The sequence below is a fragment of the Neophocaena asiaeorientalis genome, unplaced genomic scaffold (assembly GCF_003031525.2).
Source record: "Neophocaena asiaeorientalis asiaeorientalis breed wild unplaced genomic scaffold, Neophocaena_asiaeorientalis_V1.1 scaffold703, whole genome shotgun sequence".
Lineage (NCBI taxonomy): Eukaryota > Metazoa > Chordata > Mammalia > Artiodactyla > Phocoenidae > Neophocaena > Neophocaena asiaeorientalis.
Genome location: NW_020174434.1, coordinates 2,547,502 through 2,571,433, shown reverse-complemented (window position 1 = coordinate 2,571,433; position 23,932 = coordinate 2,547,502). Strand labels below are relative to the sequence as shown.

The window sequence follows — 23,932 nt, the reverse complement described above, 5'->3', positions numbered from 1 at the left end:
AGGGCTACCAAAGGGGAAAGGGCAGGAGGGATAAATTAGGAGTTTGAGATTAAAAGATACACATCACTACGCATAGAATAGATAACCAACAAGGACCTACTGTAGAGCACAGGGAAGTCTACTCAATATTTAGTAACCCATAGGGAAAAGAATCTGAAAAAGAATAGATGTATGTATAACTGAATCACGGTGCTGCACACCTGAAACCAGCACAACACTGTAAATCAACTACACTTCAATTAAAAACTAATAATCAAATCAAATAAAGTACCTAGCAGATTTCCAATCATCTGGCACCCCAGCGTGGAAGAGAGGGCAGAAACTCAGCAGTGACCAGGGCCGTCCTGTCACAGGGCCTCGTGCCCGCGCAGGACCCCGGCTCGCCCTGCCAGCCCATGCCCGTCTCTCTGCCGTACAGCGCGGTCCGTCCCAGGGACTCTCCAGAGGCGGGGTCTCCTCGGCTCACAGGGCCAGCCAGCCTCCACGGCACCTCCAGAGCCCGGCCGGCTCCAAACTCAGAACCCATGTTTTCCTTGTGTACACACTGAGGTCTGTCAGTCATTTCCTCTACGATGGGACAACAGGGAGTGAAACTGCCGACTCGCACGTGACCTTAGAATAGCGGCAACCTCACTTCTTCTCGTTTTTCGGCAGATTTTGTTTTAATTGTAGAGGTGGTGGTGGAGTTCAGCGCTCCACCAGCCGTGACTGCTGGCTGATAGGAGCTCGTGGCCCCGCTGGCGCCCGCGGCTCAGCGGGGCTCCAGGTGCAGGTGTGCGGGGAGGCCTGCACGGTGTGCACCCTGCTCGCCAGCCACCGCCGGAATCGGACGTTATTTTTCATTCCTACGAAGAGGAGAACAGTGAAATTCCCTTTAGACAGCAGCAAGGACCCGCACTCTGTCCCCTGGCCTTAACCTGATCTCAAATAAAGGAAAACCAAGGAGAAGAGCCACTGAGCGGCCTCCAGCCCGTGGGCAGCGAGCCACAGGGAAGCCGTGGAGCAGAGCCCCCCGGTGCCCAGGGATGGGATGCCTCCTCACTGGTGTTTGCAAGACGCCTCCAAGGAAGCGGTCACTGCTTCCCCGAATGTATCAGCAGCGGCAATTAATAACTACCATGTGTTACAAAGACATTAACAGTGTCAGAATTTGTCTTGCAAGGTGTTTTTTTAATCCGGTCTGAGTATTTCCACTCCACGGTTAACAATTCTTCAGAGCCTCGGTAACGCTGGTGAGCGGAGACGCCCCCAAGAAGGTGGTTTTCTATTTTCTCCTTAAAATCAGAGGGAACGGCCAAGGCACTTTATGTATCTATTCAACAAGCACAGAGGGCTCGGATTCTAGCCCTCAGAGAAAGGAGACGCGTATTCACTGGATCCCATTACACGCCCAGCCCAGCAGAAAGCACCTTCCTCTGTGAAGATCAGTGGTTTCTCACGGCTGCACGGCCATCGTGATCCCTGTTTTCAGACGAGGACTGCTGACGTTCAGAGGGGTCTGTTCGAGAACCTGTCTCGGGAGCTGGAAGACAAGGCTTGGAGTTTACTGGGGAAGGGCCTCCGTGGGGAAGCGGGGGGGGGGCCGGTGGGCATCCACTGATGGGGAGCAGCTGGGGCTCTCGGTGCAGCCAGAGCCTTGGAATCCCTTAGCTGAAGGCGAGATCACTGCAGAGGTGGGCACCAGCTGCCCCCCACAGATGTCGCTGTGGAGAAAGCCCCAGGACAGAGCCCGCGGCTGGAAGGGTAACCGCCCTTCCCTCCAAGGTGACCAAGTGACTGGGTCGCGAGGGAGGGAGAAGAAGGCTGATTAGAAAGTCGGCCACCTGGCCTCAAGCCCTGTCCTCCAGGTGGCCTCCCCTTTCTAAAAACCACCAACAATTCTTGATGGAAGGTGCAAAATTGTTTTGACAATTTAATGACAATAAATGCCAAATGGTCACCGTTCCCCTCAGTGGGCAATGATCATTGCTCCCATCTCATCCGAGAGAAACCAAGGGAGTTTTCTTCCCGGCAAAGGCTCCTCACAAGCGGAGGCCAGGCCGAGGCTGCGGCAGTCAGAGCCTCCCCAGCCCCGTCCGTCCTGTTCTTCCAGACTTCTTGGCAGGGCTTCTCGGAGCAGCCTCACCTCACAGGTGTGCCAGTATGAGCGAGGGCCGGACCATCAACGCAAGGAACCTGACGGCCTCGGTCAGTGCCTTTCCTAAAGGACCCGCGATGCTGAGGCAACTCAGCAGAACCACGAACGCAGAGGAGGAAGCCCCAGGGCCCCAGGACAGGCCGGGGCTGCAGGTGTAGGGAAGACCAGGGCTCTGCCACCTCCTGCGCACCCCCGGGCAGATGAACACGGAGGGGAAGGGCTAAAACCAAGCCTGACTTTGTCCTGGTGGGAGCAGGCAGAACAAGACAGCTACTTCTCTGGGTTCCTGTAAGTAGAAGACTGAGTAAGGTAAGTAGGGGGCCCAAGGACCTACTCTCCAGCACAGTAGGCAACTATACTCAATATCCTTGTAATAACCTATAAGGGAAAAGAATCTAAAAAAGAATACACATATATATGGATAACTGAATCACTTTGCTGTACACCTGAAACACAACATTGTAAATCAACTATATTTCAATAAAAATTTAAAAAAATTAAGTGTGTGGGGGGGTGGTCCAGGTCACGAGGCACTAGGTTCTTCCCATTGACTACACCTAAGATGTGTTTAATGGTGAGCCTTAATAGAATAGGGTTAATGTAGTACATTAAAGCTACATTTTTCTAAAGTCCAGTAGACCTCTTATTTTTGAGCAGTTGGATTGTGTATTTGCTTTCTGTTGCTGTGTAACATATAGCACGAGCATCACAGCCCACACCAACATCTATTTTCTATCTCACAGTTTCCACGGGTCAGGAGTTCAGCCATCCTAATGGCCCTCTGCTCAGGGTCTGCTGAGGCTGGAATCAAGATGTCCACTGGCTGTGCCCTCATCTGAAGGCTCAGCTAGGGAAGTACCACCTCCAGGTCCCTCTGGCTGTTGACAGACTCCATCCCCTTGTGGCTGTCTGACAAGGTCCCTCGTTCCCTTGGCTGTCAACTGGAGTCCACTCTCAGCTTCGTCACTCTTGGGTGCTGGTTCATGGCCCCTGCGTGGGCAGTTCACACCTGGCCCATTCTTCAAGGCCAGCAGGAGACTCTGTGATGCTGGAGTCTCACACAATGTAAAGGTGTCATGGCAGTGAGTATCCTATCACCTCTGTCTTATGACATAACCTAATCCGGGAAGTGACAATCCCACCGTAGTCCCAGGTGCTCCCATGCTTACGGGGAGGAGATTATGCAGGTCTGTACACCTGCATAAGGCAGGGATCTTGGGGCCAGCTTAGAATTCTGTCCACCTGAGATGCTCATCATTTCGCCTTAGAAACTGTCTTCCTAGATGTTAGCTTACCTCCCAGAGCTAGACTGTCTCACCTTTATGGGAAAAAACACATATTTAACCAGTTACCTCTCTCAAGGCATAGTTCAGAGCATCAGGCTTTTGCATTTATAAGCAATGTTTCTATCTGCACATAAGAGTTGTTATTCGTGCACACATGTTTTTATTTCTTTAAATGGGGATTTGGTACCATTTTGTCAAGAGACAGTTCTTTCCTTCAAAGGAACGTAGTAGATTCTTTGCTAAAACTTTACCTGGGGACTGATGTCATACAAGCCATCTCTTGTTTGAAATAAGGGAAGGGGGGAAACGTTTGGGAATCATGCAACTTTCAGTCAAATAGAATTTTTATTACTATTGATGCTGTCAAACTTTAAAAAATAATCTAGAAAGTAACTGAAAAATAAATAGCAGAGATCAAAGAAGAATCAAAGAAACGGTAAGATCACCTGCCTGTTGTATAAATTTGCAAGCTTCCTTTGGAGTTTCAACTCTCCAGAGCCCAAAGTATTTACCCTCTGCTCAAGCATAGAGCTTTGGGCCGCGGGGGAGGCGCTATGATAAAAGCCTTTTTTTTTTTTTAAGAGCTAGTTATATTTGGAAAACACGCTGTTAAAAATTGGCCACTCACAATGGCCTGAGTATGATCAGCCCTTTTTCTTAATTCAGAATTTTTTGTGCATAAACAACTCATTCCATCATTTTCAGCAAAGGAATAAAAGTTCTCCTCTCTCAAAACCTTACCCCGGGGTGGGGACGTGCCCCCCACAGATCTAAGGGCGGGAGAGGCTCACGGCCCTCGCGCTTCTCTCCCTGCCGGTACGTGATGACGTTTTTTCTCTCGAATCGTGAACACGCTCTGCCCGACTCCCTGCACAGATACTGATTTTCTCCCAATTCCTTACGTTTTTGCATCAAATTAAATGAACCGGTTGAATACTGACAGGCCACCGATCAATAGGAGAATGAAATCCTTGAAATATTCATGTGCCGGTCGCTCTTGGGACCAATTCACAAGGAGCGATTAGATTGCCGGCCAGGATATTCGGAGCTGCGCCTGCTTAGGTATCTGGATTCTTCCTCCTTCTCGCTTCAGGGTGTCCTCACTCAGCTGTGCTCACCCACTCCTGCTCGGAAGACACTGAGCTGGAATTTGGAGACCAGGGAATCTCAACTTATTTGATTTGTAAATAGGGATGATGAAGAAAGGGGCCGTGAGCCCACCCTGAGCTTGGCTCTGATCAAGTATTCAGAGTCAAACATAAACTAGGGCGATGCCAGCATCAGCAAACGTTTCTCAGGTAACGTGTGTAATAGTACCACCTAAATGTCACGAGAGGCTCACGGGAGCCCAGAGATGCGTTAAGATGCTCGTGGCCCAGACAAACGGGCAAATAAGTCATTGCCCTCCGTACCCCGCTGGGTTCCTGAGCACTTCTCGTGAGCCCGGGGGCACTGTGCTTCCTCTCCAACCCACAGTGTCGACAACCAGGCACACGGGGCTAGGCAAGACAGAGGTGCCCACGCTCTCCCTTTCCTCTGTGACCTCCACGGAATTTGTAGTTATGTGCTATATGCGTTTGTGTGTTTCTAATGTCGGTTTGTATGCACTTTTTTCTCTTTTTGTTTGAATTAATATTTTCATTTTGATTTTTGGAAGAACTAATTTTTAAGCCATCTCTAGTGATCCTTAATTTTGTATTTTCGTTTCGCCTTTATACTTGTCGGTTTCTCCCTTACACTTTATTTGGAAATTATTCAACTATTCATTTTCTACTTTCTTCAGCTGAACACTTGTTTATTACGTAATCGTGGTTCAGTGTGTACGTTTAAGGCTCTGAGCGTCCCGTAGCTACTCGGCTGCATAGTGCATTCATTGTTCAAAACAAAACATTTCACATTTCAATTTTATTTTTAAAACATAAAAACCTAGAATTATTGTCACAATAAAAATTCTACAAATAAACCACATTCTATGGAAACAATGACTAAGTAAAGACTAATGAAGGAAGTTTTTTTAAAAAAACTCAATTTCACCACTCTGAACTGACCATCTACTACTCGTTGATAATCGTCCTCCCTGTGTCCTTGTACACACACATGCACACACACACAGTGTTATGTAAATGGGATCGTATCATGACTACTATGACTTTTTAACAAATATAAGTTTGATTTTTCCAAATATATGGTTTTAGAGGGGGCATAGGTAGTTTTTCATTTTTAATCAATAATTTTATTGTACAATTATCAGCAAAGATGGTTTTTATTATATAAACTCCTTGGGTTTATTGAGAATTCTTTTTTGGGCCAGTTATAAATATTTTTTAATCTTTTATTTATCAATGAACATGTACATCCCCTATTTGTTGCTGACGTGTGTGTATACAATCAAGGTTAATTGTATTATTTAAATAATCTATAATTTTACTTTTATCAACTTCATCTAACAGTTTCTGAGAAACACTTGTAATAACTCCCATTCTGATTAGGGATTTTTCAATTTCTACATGTAGTTCTGCTGAATATTGTCATATGTTTTGCAAGACTATAAAGTTAGGTGTAGGGGCTTCTCTGGTGGCGCAGTGGTTGAGAGTCCACCTGCCGATGCAGGGGACATGGGTTCGTGCTCCGGTCCGGGAAGGTCCCACATGCCCCAGAGCGGCTGGGCCCGTGAGCCGTGGCCGCTGAGCCTGCGCGTCCGTAGCCTGTGCTCCGCAACGGGGGAGGCCACAACAGTGAGAGGCCCGTGTAGCGCAAAAAAATAAATTAATAAAAAAATTAAGTTAGGTGCATACAAGTTTGTAACTGTGGTCAGTTACTGATAGATTGTTTCTTTTATGATCCACTTTACCCATCATCTTCCCCAAAAATGTATTTCATTCCATATTAGTTATATTAATTTTGCTTCAGTTAATATTTTTCTGTATACATTTTCCCATGATTCTCAACCTTGTATTTTATTTAATAATTAAGCTTTAAGCATGTCTCAAGATTGCATATAGCAGATTTTTCTGTATCAAGTCTCTGTCTTTCAGACAAAACATATGTGAATTTTATGGTTTCAGGTATTGTGATTACTGATATATTTCTATTACCACCTTATTCTGTATTTCCCATTTACTGTTTTCGAATTTTTCGTTTGACTTCTCCTTTTCTGCCTTCTCTTAGATGAATCATTTTCTTTCAATCCTTATTTTCTTCTACTTGGAAGTCCTATATTACATTCTACTATTTTAGTGATTACCTTTATATTTTCTAACTTGCATACCTTTTGCATTTTTCTAACGAAATACAAAGTTGGTCAGTCTCCACGTACTCCCTCCAAACAAGAGACACTTATGAACTCATTATTTTCCTGTAAATTCCCTCTCGCAAATTCCATGTTATTATTGTCCAGTAGTTTCAGTCCATCATGCATTAAATTTATGAAAATTATCTATTACATTTCCATACCAATGTGACTTGCTTATTTCTTTACTCACTATTGCTGCTTCCTGCCAATTCTTTCCACCTAGGTTTGGTTGTCTTCTTGCTGAAGTACATCCTTTAGTAGCTCTTTTACCAGGTCCCTTTTGTGTGTCTGAAGATGCTGTCACGTTGCCCGCGCTGTGAATGCTAATCACGTTCTAAGTGAAGTACGGTTGGCCCCTGGATTCAACCAACCTCAGGTCAATCTGCAGCTGGTGGTGAATCCGCAGGTGTGGACGGAACCCAGGCTGTGGAGGGTGAGCCGTACTGTGCCGTTTTATACAAGAGACCTGAGCACCCTCAGATTCTGGGATCTCTGGGGGGTCCTGGAACGACTCCCCTGGGATGCCAGGGGGCCACAGCGTCACCTGCTCTCAACCCTTTGAAGACATCCCCGCATCGTGTTCTACCATCTGTTGCTGATAATGAGGGAACAGCTTTCATTTTTATCGTTATTCCTTTGTAGGTGATTTGGCGTCCCCTCCCCCTCAGGTTGTAAGATTCTCTTTGTCCTTAATATTGTAACAATGTCCCTAAATACGTCCGTCTTCATCTATCCTGCTTGGAACTCAGAATATGGGAAGACACGTGAGACGTACCCGCCGTCCTCTCTCTGGCTCCCCAGTGCCTCTGCACACGTGTTATCTGTTGCTGGAGCAAGCTGCATGCTCACCCCCGCAACGGGCTTTCCTTCACACTGGGTGTGTAGTAAAATTCTAGTATTTCACTGAGCCGTCCTCTTCCCTTGCTCTGCTTTGGGGCAGGTTCGGGCTAGGGAGCCGGCGCGGGGCTGTCAGAGTGATGCTCCTTTGCTTGGCCATCACCCATTTCAAAGTTTATGAGTGAGACGCCGTTCGATCACTGCCAGTTAATACTTTTGCAATGTTTGTTTTTCACTTCTATGTATGTCATTTGGTACTGGCACGGGAATTCTAAGATTTAGCTTCCCTCCTTCATCTTCCACTCAAGTTTCCCTGTGTTACCTTCAGAGTTTAACAAAAAGTGTGCATTTTCTGTCTCCGATTCCTCTGGTAAGATTCTCATGGGGAGAGAAACCATAACCCATTACCTTTGACTCTTTCCCTGCCAACCCTCTTACAGGACCCTAAGTAGATCAGACACTTGGAGGACGTGATTACCCAATTGGAGAGCATTCTTAGGAAGTATGCTAAGAATTATCTGGACTCCGACGTGGTTAGCGGTGAGTGACGTAGAGGACAAAGGCGGTCACCCGGCCACCATGCGCACCTGACCCGGTGAGTAAAGATGGCGCTCAGAGGGAAGAGCCTGGACCACTTGCATCCAAGGTCTTTCTGCTGAGAATACTGCCCTGCAGATCAGTTCTCCTTGGCATAGGAATCTGCAGGAAGAGGTCAGCTTGATCTGTGCCACTTAACAACTAATCCAGCAGTGACTGCCGGCTCCTGCCCAGGCCCCCGCTGGGCTAAAAGAGGGGATTTAAAGCACATCTGGGCAGCCTAGCCAGAAGGAGGCTGGTCAAGGGTGTGGCTATTTGGATCAAAAATGGAAGACAGCTCACTCAGAACCCAAACGCTGTACACTGGTAAGACACATGAGAGTTCATAATAATGTCAGTTCTTTAGGTAGGCAACGTATGAGCACACACACTGGCCCCCAGAGACAAACACACACACGTGCATGCACCACGTTCTCTGGGAAACTTGATCATGGTCAAGAGTCCCGGGATTCAGAAACTACCTGTCATAATTTACGCTGTTAATGGTACAAATTACGCCTCAAGAAGTGCTCCTCTGTCTTCCTTACATGCGAAGTGCAAACATGTTTCCTAATCCACATCTCTTCCAGTTATTCGCCCAAACTGAAGGGCACTGCCGTGATTCTCTATTACACCCCATCAACACAATCCGTAACATCAGAGCACAGCTACATTTATCATTTTATTAGACAGTTTGAACAGGAAATGTGCCGGCTCAGGATCCAGGAGGTCTGAGAGCTCCATCCTCTGTCTGGGCTACAGTTTCCTTATCAGAGAATGGGGTCTTTGACTGGGAGGCTTCTCTGGTCCCCCACCCCCAGTGCTAGGACTCTGACAATCTGCTGATTTGCCCAGCAGATGTCTAGAGGTCAGTGAATTCCAGTTCCCGTGGCCCAAGGCACTGAGATGGAAGTCCCCTTGCTACGGAAAATGCCACCCCCTGCGGTGCACGCTGTTCCGTTTCTCTAACAGTTACGACAGTAATTGCAGCGACATCATCTCATCCTTACGGCTGCTGACGGGCACGATGCAAGCACACGTAACTCCTGGTTCTGGCAACGCGCTCCTTCTTCCACCCATTTGACAAGTATACCTATAATGGGCGTACCATCCCCAATATTCCAAGCCGTGTTCTAAGTCCTGTGGGGAAAACAGAGCTGACCCCGACATGCCCTTCCCTTAAATAGAGCACGTCCCCATACACAGAGCTGACCCGGACGTGCCCTCCCCCTTAAATAGGGCGCGTCCCCATAGTGTGGTTGGTGAGGCACTGTTTGCCTCTGTTGCTCTGGAGGAATCACCAGTAGTGCTCCCGTGACCTCCCTAAAGAGTCCCAACTGGACGGCAACTTAGATGGGTCACCTTACCTTGAACGAAGACGCCACGTCTAAAGCAGGAAGCAGAGGACACGCGATGATGAAGCATGAAAGGGAAAGTCGGTGCTGGGGGTGCAGGAAGGTGGGACACGTCCAGGCCCGGGGACGGGTGGGAACCGAGAACGTGCAGAGCGGAAAGGACACCGTCCAGCAGAGGCAGGGATGGGATGTGGAGGAAGCAGCGCCTGGAGCCTCCAGGTTTGGGCTGGTTTACATCACACAAGTAAACAGTAACGAGCCTCGGAAAGGCGTGGACACCCTCATTCAGTTGGAGGGTGGGGACAAAGCAGTCCCCAGACCAGCGGAGGACGTCGCGCGAGCCCTGTGACCCCGCTGAATGGGGGACGACAGAGGCCCATGTGCCTCAGAGGGTGGCTACAAGGAAGTAAAGACGGCAGAGCACTTAGAGGGAAACAATGCCTCCGCCACTCCAGATAGAGGGTTTTATGGGGCGAGCGAGCGTCGGATGCCTGGAGGTCAAGGGCAGTCAGACGAGAAAGGTGAGGCTGCAGGAAAGGAGAAGTGGCCAAACACAGAAGCTGCTTCTACACGTTTAGATGTCATACAAATGGTCCGTATGATCAGTTTTTCCGGAAATCTTGCATACCATAGGCACCAAATAAGTGTAAATTTGGCTGAATACAATAATCATAACATACACATCGAAACCTTGGGATTTCAGACCAGCCCACCTGAGATCCGAGGGGACCACGGCTCAGAAGGGCTGCAGCAGGCGCCCGCTGGCACCCAAGGGTCTCCTGGACCCTGGCTTCCTCTTCACCACACAGGGGTTTCTCGGACTCTCAGGAGTGTCAAGCCGGATTATTCTGGGGGCTTCTTCCTTTTCTCAGAGGAGACTAATTCCATCGCTCTGCACCCCAGTCTTCCCAGACTTCTGACACTTCTATTTTTGTAACATGCACCTTAGACTCAGTGTGGTGTGGCATTAAATATGTGTGTGATTACCAGGAATTGCAATTAACTTTGCTTTGAAAACTTCCAGCACCCCTTGGGATAATTCGAGGCATGGCAGGGTTTAGGAATCATTTCTCAAGCTCCTCCACTAATTCTGCTGGAAGGTGTGACAGGCATGAGAATGCAGCTAATGGCATTTCACCGCCCCGATCTGGGAGCGCTGCTCTGAAGCTTCACATAAAACCCTGGCACATCTGTGCAGGATCCCATGTGCGTGCGCTCCGAGCTGATGGGGGCTGGGACCGCACAGCTGAGGTGGAAGCAGAGTGGGGAGACGCCAGAGCAAGGTGGGGAAGAGAGGTGGGATGAAAGCGGCTGGGACTTCTCTAGCCTCGGGGCGTAAGGCAGAAAGCTCCCATTTCTCTCCAAAGCTTCCATCCCTTACCCCTGAACTGAACAATTTCACTAAACACACAAATAAGGAGGAGCAGTTAAGATCCGCTTTAATAAATAATCTTTGAGCACCTTCAACATGCCAGACGCTGCCTTAGGTACTGGGGTGGAGGGGGCGACTGGGAGAAATGTGAAGGTAAATCAGTCATAATCCTGGTCCCGAAGGGGCCCTCCGCAGCACATGTATAATTCAAGGCAGACGGGCTAAATCTTAAAAGAGGAAGAGATGTTTATCCCCAGCTGGGATCCATCGGGGGGGAACAAGGCATTTCATCTGCATCTTGAAGACAGAGGGGGATTTCAGCTCTGAGAGCAGCGCAGAGAGGAGAGACTTCGCAGACACAAAGAGCAATGCAGAAAGGCAGGGAAGCGGGGAAGCAGGGCGCGTTCCAGGACAGCGACAGGCCGGATTGCAGAGGGGATGCTGGGGAGAGGGGCGGCGCGGGGGAGACACGCAGGGTGGGGCCGGCCACTGCTGCACGCACACACGTACACATGTGCACAGGCAGGCGCACAGACACACGCACGCACGCATGCTCACAAGCGTGCACACACTCCTGTGCTCCCACACATGCATTCATACTCGCGTGCGTGCTCTCCATCCCCTGCACTCACGGTCACACGCGCACCCTCCTGCTGCGGGGGGAGACCCCCGTCCAGAGCAGCGAGGCTTGCATCCCCCTGGTCAGCACCCAAGAGCCCAGTCCTACAGCTCCCGTTGAGAAAGCAGAAGCTCTTGGGGTACAATAAGGAGATACTTGGTAGAGAGGCACTAAGGTGAGAATTGCAGACCACTCTAATGAGGGTCTTGGACAAGAGGTTAATTCTCAGACGCCAGATGTGCCTCCTTTGTGGACCCCTGAGGAGGAGGCGAACAGAACCCAAGCCTGAAAAGGCCCTGCCCACCCGGCCTTTCTCCCCGCCGCGGGGTCCTCGGACCCCTCCCTGCCTCCCTCACCTCGCGTCTGAATCCGGGATTCGAGGCCCTCGGGGCAGGGAGCAGAGGCCCTACTGGCAGGCACACAAGGGCACCTGGATGTGACCGAGCCCTCTGGGGCCAGGGCCGGGAGGTCCCTGGTGAGGAGACCCCCGGGCGGCAGCCCGTTTCCCGCGACTTCTCCCCCAGCCTGGCTCTATGAGGTCTGCACCTGTCCCTGGACGGGCGCTCAGGGTTATGGTGGCTGGTCTTACAAAGTCCTGGACACCTGCACGGAGATGCACCCACGGAAGGAACCGCACGAGTGTCTCAGACTCTCCCCTCGACGCCCGCGAGAAAGAGGCTCAGGTTATACACGCTCACTTCTCCATCCACCCACAACCAGAACATACACGCTACACACAGTACTGAAATATAAGTGGGTTCAGACAACGAGATCATGAAAAAGAGAGAAATATGGCACAGGAGAAATAGAAGCCAGTCTCATGTACAAACACCAAAAGGTTAAACAAAATATTGCTAAACTAAGTGTAGAATATACTGAAAATGCCAAATAAGGTTTATACCAATAATGCAGGGATGGTTCCCGTTCAACAATATTACTGTAATTTACCACATTAATACAGTAAAGGAGAAAAAATGTATAACCGTCTTAACAAATGCACAAACAAATTGTTTGGTACAATTCCAAACCCATTAGAGACTTTTTTGAAAACCCCGTGATTAAAAAAAGAGACCTTCCTTAGTGGAGGGAAAGGATAGCCACTAATAACCCGGAGCAAACATCACAGTTCACGCCGAAACTTCAAAGTTAGAGGACTTTAGTGCTTGCACGTGTCTTTCTATACAGAACTATCCTTGTACAGGAGGTCCTAGCCGGCTGAATAACAAAAGAAATAAAACAGATAATTGGAAAGAAGGAAATTGAACTGTCATCATGCAGAGAGGTATGGCTGTCAATACACAAAATCAAAATAATTTCCAGACACCATTTCAGAACTAGTTGAAGAGTTCAGCAAGGTGCTGGACACGAGGTCAATGCAGCAAAATCAGTTACACAAGCAACGCACAGAAAATGCGATTTTTAAAAGATACCACTTATTTCTCGGACACCGATTGGGACACAAAAAAGGACCCAGAAGCCCGCTTGCAGAGGGTCCCATGGGCTGAATTTGGAATCATTTGAACGACAAAATGAATAATGACACAGTGGACTGTAATTTTTGGAAGTAAAAAGGATTCATTAATCTATTCCGATACTAAAGTTATGTAAGAGTAGGGAAGAGGGTCTTCAGGGTAGGAGAATGCTGATAACAAGAAAAGAAAGAAACGATCGAACAGAAAATCACTGCTCTGCTTCCAGCACAGATTCAGCAGTGGAAGCTAAAACCACCAGGTGCAAGACTGTGGGGGAACAGGATTTCACGAAGCCTCAGAGAATCACTCCCAGATTACTCGTTAATTCCAACAGGGAAAGATGCCTTTATAATGGAGGAAACTAGCAGCTGGCACCTGAACCAAGTGGGCAAAGCCCCCCACGCCAGTAGTGAGACAAACTGACACCAGGTGGCAGCCTGTGTGACGGACGGGGGCCACGGGTCACCTGGGCACTCACCGGGCAGCGTGAGTCTGCTGTCCAGCCGGCGGCTCAGCGTCTCGGGAGCAGCTCAGCGCCGAGTGTAGTCCTTGATCAGCTCCTAAATCAGACCAGACAGAGAAACTACAATGAGTGTCATGACTGGAAAACCGGCAGCCCTTGAAAACAGATTACGTATTGGATGATAGCATTAAGGTTAAACTTCCCAAGTGTGAGAATTACGTTGTGTTTACGTTTTTGTTCCTAGCTAACGTAAGCCGAAGTGAAGTGCTATGATGTTGGCAAAATGTACATATGTATGGGGCGGGGAAGGGAGAGAGAGGGAGAGAAAGCTGGGAGAAAGAGAAGGGGCAGACGTGACAAGATGCTAACAGCCGCTGAACCTGGGGTGAAGGCATGTCAGTGTCTGCTGTGTTGTTCTGGTAGCTTTCCTGTAGGCTTTAACTTTTCAAAAATTAGGAAACGAAAAGATGCTATTTAAATAGCAAAAGGAAGAAAGATCCCTAGTAAGGAATGTAATAAAAATTTCAAGGCTCTCATGGAGCAAATTATGCAGCCTCACTGAAAACCATAAAAAGACGATATAAATGTAAATACGTATTGACATGTATCGACAGAGTCTCTTGACTAAATCCCAGCCAGGCCCCTCTAAGCTGGCTTCTCGACTAGCCCTCAACCTGGGCCTATAAAGACCTGGACAAACGCTAACCTAGCCCCTAACAGCTCAAGGCCGCTTCCCGGTGATGAGCCTGGGCCTCCTAAAGGGCCTGAGAAAACTCCAAGCTGGTCCACGTTCCAGCCGACACTGAAGACGGGGCCCCGAGTCCTGGCCTCTGCAGGAGGGCAGGAGCCCACCACAGTGAGCACCAGGTGGCAACCCCAGTGGGCCTCACACGGACCACCTTCCCGCAGGAGTCACTCCCCGACGCCCCCGAGCTCCCACTCACCCCTCCTCACTCCCCAGCCCCTGCCGCACGCACAGAAGCGGGGTCCCCCAGTAACAACCTGACACCCCAAACAGTCCAGCGCAGCTCTGGTCAACAACACCCATGAATCTCAGCAGCAAAATGTTCAGCGGAAAAAAGCAAGTCCACGACGCACTCGCTCAGAATCATGCATTCTATTCGTGGATCAAGTTCAGCAAAACTAAACAACCGAAAATTTGAAGACTGTTACCCTTCGAAGAAAAGGCAGGAACTGTGTAACACAAAACTTAGAAGATGGATTACCTGTCCCCTGAGGTAGAGGGATGCAGGGTAAATCGAGTCCTTCAACGTTCAGGTAAATTCGTGGCGGGTACAGTTTATTCTTTAAACTGTACGTGTAAGTTATATGCACTTCTGTACGTAAAGCACATTTCATAATAATTCTTAAGGGAGGCTGCCCAGTGGTCTTACGGTCGGATGGTCAGGGGAGGCTCCAGGTCCGCAGGGGCTGCAGGTGTGATGTTGGATGCAGTGGCCTGAAAGGTGAGGCAGTGCCCATCAGAAGGCCTGCAGCAGGTACCACAGCAAATAGCAGGTGTGTTACTATTATTATTTATGTCTTAAAAATGAACAAGCGCTGCACAGAGCCATCACCTGACCTGCCTACGAGCCAGCCCTCTTAAATCCTGGGCCTCCCTGCCTCTCCTGTTAGATGTTCCCAGTGGGCAAGACAAGGAACTAAGAACACTTAAAATGCACACACACACACACACACACACACACACACACACACACACACACACACACACACACACACACACACACACACACACACACACACACACACTGAGAATCTCCCAAAGGCTGAAGGCACCAAAGCAGAATCACATCCAGTCCACACAGCCCAGAGCGACTTTTCCTAGCCCTGCCAATCCCCACTCGACACCCCAACCTCAGAGCGCCCACGTCAGACCTGTGAGAGGGTGCAGCAGGCTGAGTGTGCCCGCGGAATAGTAGGTCCTAATCCCCGGTGCTGTGAATGTGGCCTTACACGGAAAAAGGGTTTTTGCAGGTGTGGTTAAGATAAGGATCTCAAGATGGGAGAGCAGCCTGGGTTGCCCAGGTAGGTGAGCATTGAAGGGAATCACAGGTGTCCCTCTGGGAGAGGCAGAGGGCCATCTGACACACAGAGAAGGTGATGTAAAGACAGAGCAGGGGGAGGTGTGAAGATGCTGGCCTTGAAGATGGAGCTGAGAAGTGGAGCCCCATCTGCAGCCTCCGTGGGAAGTGCAGCCCTGCCAGACCCAGGGTCTCAGACTCCCGGCCTCCAAAATTGTGAGAGAGTAAACCTCTGCTGTTTTGAGCCACCCAGTGTGTGGTACTCTGTCGCGCTGGCCCCAGGACACTGACATGGAAGGCAAGATGGAGACTTGGAGAGGCCGATTCCCCTTCAGTGTGGACCAGCCCGCCTGAAGAGCATGGAGCTGGGGGCTTCGACCTCTCCCCTGGGCAGACGTGCTTGTTCCTTACACAAGTGAGACCAGAGGACTTCTCAGCATGGCTCAGAAGTGGGGAGCTGGGCTGGGAGGCCAGGCTGCAGACTGGACCGAAGGAAGGAAGAAAAAGAATAGGGAGCTCTGAGTGCAGGCCGGTGGACACTGGGCTCACGGACCACGCGCCCCCCAGGAGAGGGCGGCTGCTCCGGGGAGAGTGCGGAGGTCAGGTCAGGAAGGGTGTGGCGGCAGCCATACGTATGCTTTTTAAGTTAACGGACTTCATTTTTAGATCAGTCTTGGGTCGAAGGGGCAAGAGGTCCTGTAACGCTGGGACCACGCCCCCGCTGCATACCTCCCAGGTTTCACATGGGCACGGAGGGCGCTGTGCCACGTACGGGTGACGGCGAGGACCCGGCATCTGGGAAGGGACGGCGCTGGAAGGAACAGGCGTGATGATTTGGGCCCAGGTGGTGGACAGGCTGCATCTGGACAGTGGGTTTGCGGTCGGAGCACCTTCCTCACAGGCCAGCCCCCCAACACAGAATGACAGAATTTCACTTTTCTTGTCTTCAGTTTAACTGTTTAAGCTCTGTTTTGAGCCTTTCACTTCCTCTTCCTGGGTCACTACATCACGACTCGTGGCACTGGGCTGGGCCAGGCTATTTGGCCCTGCACTGCCCTTCCTCCCAGGCCTTCCCTGGGGCGACCCCACCGCGGCCCCGGTGACTCCAGGGCCATCTCTGCAGCTTCAAAGACCGAGTGAGGACAGGAAAGCCTGGCGACCGCCGTGGTCTCTCCGGTGCGCCGCCCCCTCCAGAGGATCTGCTCGAGATCGGATGCAGGGTCTCCCCGCATTCTCTGAAGACCACCGCCCCCCCAAATTTTCTCTTTTCCCTCTAACCTCCCAAGCCTCGGTACATCTCCTTCCATCGTGGGATAAAGCCTCATTCCCCCTACTGACAACCCCGTGGTGATGGGGGAGGCCTGGCTCCTACTTAGGTCCATTCTAGGGGCGGGGTTAGGCCTGGTGGCCTCACCACGGGCTTCGGGACGTGGATAAAGATGCCCAGAACCACTTCCTATGCGGCACAAGGAGACCCGTGGCAGGGTGCCGTCTGGACCCCAGCAAACACGCGTGAGAGGGACGCGGGACGGGGGGCTCCCAAGAGCCCCGGGTCCGCAGGGAGCGCAGGGACGGTGCCGTCCGTAGAAGGGGCCAGGAGCCACACTGCACAGGTGCAGGAGTCACTGGGAGGCGCGAGTGCGAAGGTCACTGGAGAAAAGAGCGTTTAGGGACACTGGGCTCCGCAAACACGTGACATCAGGTGGCTGGGTCCTTCTATATCTGACCCACGTCGCTCAGCAGGACAGCCCCGGGCCCAGCCAGGCGGCGACCAAGGGCGTCTGCGTCTCCTTTACGGCGGAGTAGCGCTCCACTGCGCATGCGTGCCTCATCCTCATTCCCACTCCTCCGCCCGCGCCCGCGGCGCTTCCAGGTCCTGGCTGCCGCCAACAGTGTTGCACTGAGCCCTGGAGTGCGTGTGTCCTTTCAAACCATGTTTTTCTCCAGATACATGCTTATATGCCTGTATGTGGAATCTTAAAAAAATATGACACAAACGAAATTATTTACAAACAGAAACAAACTCATGGACTTAGAGAACGAACTTATGGTTACCGGTGGGAAGGGTGGGTGGTACGGATAAATTGGGAGTTTGGATTGACACGTACACACTGCTATATTTAAAATAGATAACCAGGGCTTCCCTGCTGCCGCAGTGGTTAAGAATCTGCCTGCCAACGCAGGGGACACGGGTTCGAGCCCTGGTCCAAGAAGATCCCACATGCCGCGGAGCAACTGAGCCCGTGGGCAACAGCCGCTGAGCCTGCGCGCTAGAGCCCGCGAGCCACAACTACTGAGACCGTGAGCCTAGAGCCCGTGCTCCGCAACAAGAGAGGCCACGGCAATGAGAAGCCCGCACACTGCAAAGAAGAGTAGCCCCCGCTGGCCGCAACTAGAGAAAGCCTGTGCGCAGCAACGAAGACCCAACACAGCCAAAAATAAAATAAATGAGTTTTAAAAAAAAACAAAAATGTTAACCAACAAGGACCTACTGTATAGCACAGGGAAGTCTGCTCAATACTCTGTAGTAACCCAAATGAATTCTCAAACCTAAAAGAATTTGAAAAAGAATAGACACATATATGTATATATATGTACATGTATAACTGAATCACTTTGCTGTACACCTGAAACTAACACTACATTGCTAATCAAATATACTCCGATATAAAAGTTAAATATTTTTTAATTTAAAAAAAAAGGTTTTAAAAAGAAACACCAGGTTGAAAGGGACGGGAGGAGAGTGGCCTTGAAGATGGAGACGGGCCCAGAGGAGCTGGGTTGTGCTCCCCCATCGGGATACCTGGTGAATTTTAAGGCCACAGGAAAGGATGAGGGAGGTAAGGAAAGAGAAATGATTCCGGGGGTAATCAACGGAGGAAGGAGGCTGAGAGCTGACGGGCAAAGCAGGAGATGCTGAACCAGGAGACATCATGGCGGTGACTCTGACACACCTGTCGAAATGCTGCGTCCACGCCCAGAACAGCTCATGTCTTTTGCCACTAGGCACCTCCGACATTTTTGCTGTTATTAGCTCGGCCGGCCCTGCCCACTGGCCCTGTCACCTCCACTTTGGACACGGTGACTCTCGGGACCAGGGCCACCTTGGCAGTGGCGCGTCCTGTCGTTGCTGAGTGGTCCACTATCTGGGGTTTTCCAACCGTATCAACAGTGGTGTAGCAGAGGGAGGGGAGGGGATCCAGGGAACATGGGGAAAAACGTCTCCCGGGGGCGTGGGAGCAAAGGGGGTAGGGCTGGGGGTGGAGGGAGCACCTCCAGGAGGCCTGGCCCCGGGGGGACGCGAGGGGCTACTCTCCTTCCCAGGGGGAAGCTCCACTGGGGCTCGAGGATTTGGGGAGAATGTGGGTCTGGGGTCACGGGGCATCGGGCTGCCGGGGGTCCCTCCACGCGGCCCCTGCAGGGCAGGCCACACCCGCTCTTGGCCTTGGAGCTCCGTCTCCCAATGCTCTGAGAGAGAACGAACACGTGTTTCCACCAGGGTTCCTCGGTCACCTTAAACACTTCAACTCCAGCACATTTATACATTTAATTAAGCTTGTTGATTTGACTGATGATCGTGTCCTTTTCCCGGCCCTCTACTTCCCACATGTGGTTTGGAAAGATGCTGACTTGTATTTAGAGTAGAAGAGTTATACGGATACAAGTGCCTGTGGATTCATCATCACAGCTGAGTGTTTCTTCTTTGCTGTAGTCTAGGCTCGGAAAAATCACAAAAGAAAGGAATATATACCAGAATAGCATAATGTATTTGGAAAGAATTTTTCAAAAACTAAATGAAGCTGTGGAATTAAAGAGGAAACGCGAGTCTGACTCACAGTGAAAACACAGACCCAACCCAGGTGAGCGGCCCAGGAAGGGCTCACTCATTATGTGGTGATGTTTGCTCACGTCTTATCTCAAATGCCTACATCTAAGCAATAAAGGCTTCTCTTTCCTGCCCTTGGCAGAAAACTAAAGCCCCAAGGCAGTCATTGGAAAGACTAAAATAAAACAAAATCTACATAAACAAACCCGGCTCCCACCAGCTCCAAGGCACAGCCACTCGCCTCCATCACAGATGACGGTGAGAACTCAGTGTCCCACTGGACAGGAAGACGCACAGGGAATGCCGGTGTGCAAAGCTCAGATGCCTGGCTCTGGGGGAGGGGGGCACGGGGCAGTAAACTAAAGAAAGGGTTTGAATTTTGGACACAAAATTTTGTATAGAGACAAAGGTATCTACCCCAAACCCCACTCATTGGTTCAGAACTTCCACTCTTTCTGAGACCATTTTAATAGTGCCCTAAGTCCTATTCCTGCGGCCAGGACCCTTCCCCCAAATACTCTGTGCATTCTGCTGCTAAAGAGACGTTGCCCACGCAGTCAAGGTCCCAGCTTGGACGCTGCGGCTACCCTAGTTGTGGGGTGAACTGTGTCCTCCAAAGGCTATGTTGAAGGTCTGCCCCCAGGTGCCTGAGAATACAACCTTATTTGGAAACAAGGTCCTTGCAGACATAATTGGTTATGAGGAGGTCGAACTGGATTAGGGTGGATTGGAAATAGAGTCTTTGAAGACGTAATTGGGTTAAAATGAGGTCATTCTGCATGAGGGTGGGCCCGAAGTCCTATAGCACTGGTGGCCTTGTAAGAAGAAAAGAGACAGACACGCCCAGGGGAGAACACCGGTGAAGACGAAAGTAGATATTGGAGGGATGTGTCTCCAAACCAAGAGCCCCGAGCACCGCAGGCAAACTCAGAAGCTCAGAGAAGACATGGAACGGATTCTCCAGCAGAACCTCCAGAAGAAACAACCCTGCTGACACTGTGACTTCAGACTTCTACCCTCCAGAACTGTGAGAGGATGAATTTCTGTTGTTTTAAGCATCCCCGTTTGCGGTGCTTCGTTACCATGGTGCCGCTAAACTAATATAATTATGTTCACACAAAAACCTGTCCGTGAGCACTCATGGAGCTTTATTTATAATAACCCAAACTGGAGAACAACCCAGCTGTCCTTCAGTGAATGAACAGTTAAACAAACTAGTGTCTCCACACCATGGAATACTAGTCAGCAAAAAAGAGAAACAAACTCTTGCTACAAAGAGCAACTGAATGAATTTCCCGAGGATGATGCAGAGCGAAGAAAGCCCATCTAAGAGGCCTGATTCTACTCACATAAATTAGTGTAAGTAATAAAATTATGAAAATGGAAAAGAGAGGTTAGTGGTTGGCACAGATGAAGGAGCGAGTGGAGACGAGGGAAGAGATGTTACTGTAAGCGGCAGCAAGCAGATCCTTGCTGTGATGTTCTGTATCTTGCCTGTACCGCTGTCAGCCACCCAGCTGTGATGTTTGTGCTGTGGTTGTGCAGGGCGTTACCACTGGGAGAGACCAGGCGAGGTGCCCACAGGATCCCTCTGTACGATTTCTCACCACTACATGCGGATTTGCAATGATCTCAACATAAAAATAAAAAATCAATCCACGCGTTACAGTTGATTTTAAATGTTTTTTAAAATACTGATGCTCTTGCATCTCCGTCACTAAACAACCTATAGTCTCATGGCTAATTATGAAAACTTGCAAGAATATAGGATATTAAAAATCATCCCATTTATGTTCCCAGAGCACGTTACCCCTATCCCCAGAACAGACCAGAACCGCGATGATTTCTTTACCCACCTGTCTCCAGTGCTGGGGGGCAGGCACCCTTCTTTCCTGAGGTTTGAATCATCTGATCATGACACGGTGCCTGGAAGCCTTGGGGGTCAGGCAACCTTCACACCAAGCCCGTAAGAGAGCCCAGTGTTCGGTAAGCAGACAAGAGGGTCAGTAAAGAGGAGGAGGTGGGTGCCCACTATTTACTGCGGACCAAGTTGTCCTGTGGATTGTTGACATAGGTTATCCCCTGGCCCCTGATAAGGTCACAACCACTGACGACTAAACAGTGAAGATGCTCAATCTCAGGGGAGTCATATGTCCCTCTAAGTGCCACAGGTCCTCGTACTATATACCCCAGATGTGGCATCTGACCTCAGGGACCGAAAGGGTGAAAAGGAGCCTCTCTGGGAAGAGCTGGGGGCTTGGCCCGGGGGGACGGGAGGAGGGTGAGCCTTGAAGCAGGAAGGAGCCTGGTGCTCAAGGAAGAGAAGGAGGCCACGGGGCAAGAGCCCAGGGGACCAGGAGACAAAGGGAGCTGAGGACGAGGCTTCCCCCAGTCCGACCAACAGGTCCAGGACACACAGGTTATACTTCCAGCTAAAATGCAGAGAAGAATTTCACACAAGCCCCTGGTCCCCATTACAAATCTCAAGGAAATATCGTCTGTGAAGGTATCCCAAGAGGATCCATCTGAATGATTCAAATACGTAAGGGCCATATCACCAATATAATTTCTTGATAAACGTGTAAATACACATTGTATCACCTCAATATAACAACTGATATATAAACTATACCAAAATAATAATAATAACAATGGTAATGTCTAGTGGACAGAGCTAGAGTCACCCAGTGAATTTTAAGGAAAAATCTACGCCAGGTCTTGGGTAAAGATTCTGGATTTTATTCCAAGTGGGAGAGAAGATTATTAACGGGGTTTTAAGAGAAGCAGTGACGGGAAGTAGTTTACACTCTATAAAGATAATTGCGGTTCCCTCGTGGAGAATGGATGTAGCTGCAGAGGGGCGGTTAGGACGCTATTACGGGGGGCCGGGTTCCTGCTCATGTTGGCCAAGGGCGAGGGTGGGCACAGCCCAGACAGCGCAGGTTTGGAGGGGGAGCCACAGGACAGACGGCAAGTTGAGATGAGAGAAGAGGGGGATCAAGGGTGATTCCATGTTTCTGCCCTAAGTAACCCGGTGGATCATGGTACCGACAACCAAGACGAGGAAGAGTGAAGGGGACCCGTGGGCGAGGCTCCCAGATGCCCACGGATACCAGGTGGGGAGTCCGTAAGGATGCTACTGGGGGAGAGTCGGGGCGGGAGAAAGGGATCAGTACGTAGACAGACGCCCAGCCAGGGGACCAAATGCCATGATCTAAGGAGAAAACGCAGAGGAGGGGGAGAGGGTGAAGATGCAGCCCAGACAGAAGAAGTAGAACTAGACACGGGGTGGGGGGACACTGGAAGAGGGTGTGAGACCCACACAACAAAAGCTGTTCCTTTATCCTCGATTCCAAGAACTGGAGGGTCAAGACCCCATAAAGTGATCTCTCTCTCTCACACACACACACACACACACACACACACACAGAGGTCAGTGCAGTCTTTCTAACAGAAAAATAGTTAATGCCTCAAAAACTTTAAAGTAGTCATATCAAATAATTATGTGTGCAAAAATATTAACTGGCAGCAATCAGATATTCAATCTCACTCATAAATTTTGACATGGGTGGCCAAGCAAAGGGGCAGAACTCTTATTTTTCTAAACATTCAGTTTAAGAAGAGAGAGGCAGACAGTGGTGGACTACCTCTCGTGGCATGCAAATAAAGATGGATATTTTAATTGTATTTTTTAATAATTTTATAATGTCTGGGGCAATTTTTTGACCATATTACAAATTAACCAAAGACTTCCAAAATATTTATAAAGAGTTTTCCTTGTCTTAAGTTTAGGAACCCCAGCCGTAATTGCCCTTATAAGACTTCGTGTACAGAATAAGAAGTGAAAATGTGCTTAGAGTTTGGTCAAGATGAGATAAAGTAATTAGCAGCCTATGATCCTTGTTAATGTTATTAAATTTCAAATAGTACCAAATAACTTCTAAATAAGAAAAGTTGAGAACGTACACAAGTGAGGAAGAAAAGAAAAGGGACAACAGTAGTACCAGTTTGAAAGCTAAGAAGAAAGCAGACTGAAGTTTACACCTACTGCTCCTTCAAGCGGCACTGAAATAAAACAAAACTCAGGAGGGCTGTGAGTGGAATTTACAGGCATCGTTTTCCTCCCAGGCTCCTCAGTCACAAGATGCACAGGACAAACAATCAATAAACGGCTCGTTATCAGCAGTCCCCTCCAGAAGCACCATCCTGGTCTTTTCAGGCGTCCCGGCCCAGACCTGCGGTCTCTTGGTCCACATCCACCACCAGCTGTGATGAAACGCAATGTCCATTCCTACTGGTTATGCAGCCACGGGTACCATACGCCCACCCACTGATCTGAAAGTGTTTTCCTGAAGCCACAGGCCTGCTTAACAGCCAAAACCACGCGTGACACTCACAGCCCTCTAACATTGGGCCCGTTCTTATGTGCTATAGGTGTCCCCGGTGGAAATCAGATGCGTCTATCAGATGCATTAACACGCACATTGAAAAGCAATGCACAGCAAAAGACAGTTCATTACTAGGCCGGAAAATGGCCCCTGAATTTCAAGTTCCCCCAATGACCATCACAGCCTCCAGTCAGGAAATGAGCCTCGGGAGAGACCATCCCTGCCCGCAGAGACCCGCCAGCTGCTGCCCTGTAGTGTGTGTGTGTG

The 23,932-nt window shown here is 49.7% G+C and overlaps 1 long non-coding RNA gene across 1 annotated transcript in view; it reads right to left on the bottom strand.

Moving 5' to 3' along the window:
* Positions 1 to 1,460: 1,460 nt before the first annotated feature.
* The window catches only part of LOC112407569 (uncharacterized), a 49,667-nt gene continuing 27,195 nt past the window's right edge, over positions 1,461 to 23,932 (bottom strand). The window contains exons 2-3 of the long non-coding RNA XR_003004797.1: positions 13,425 to 13,506; positions 1,461 to 1,522 (exon numbers count right to left, since the gene is read on the bottom strand). This is a non-coding gene — a long non-coding RNA (uncharacterized LOC112407569). The remainder of the gene's footprint in view (positions 1,523 to 13,424; positions 13,507 to 23,932) is intronic.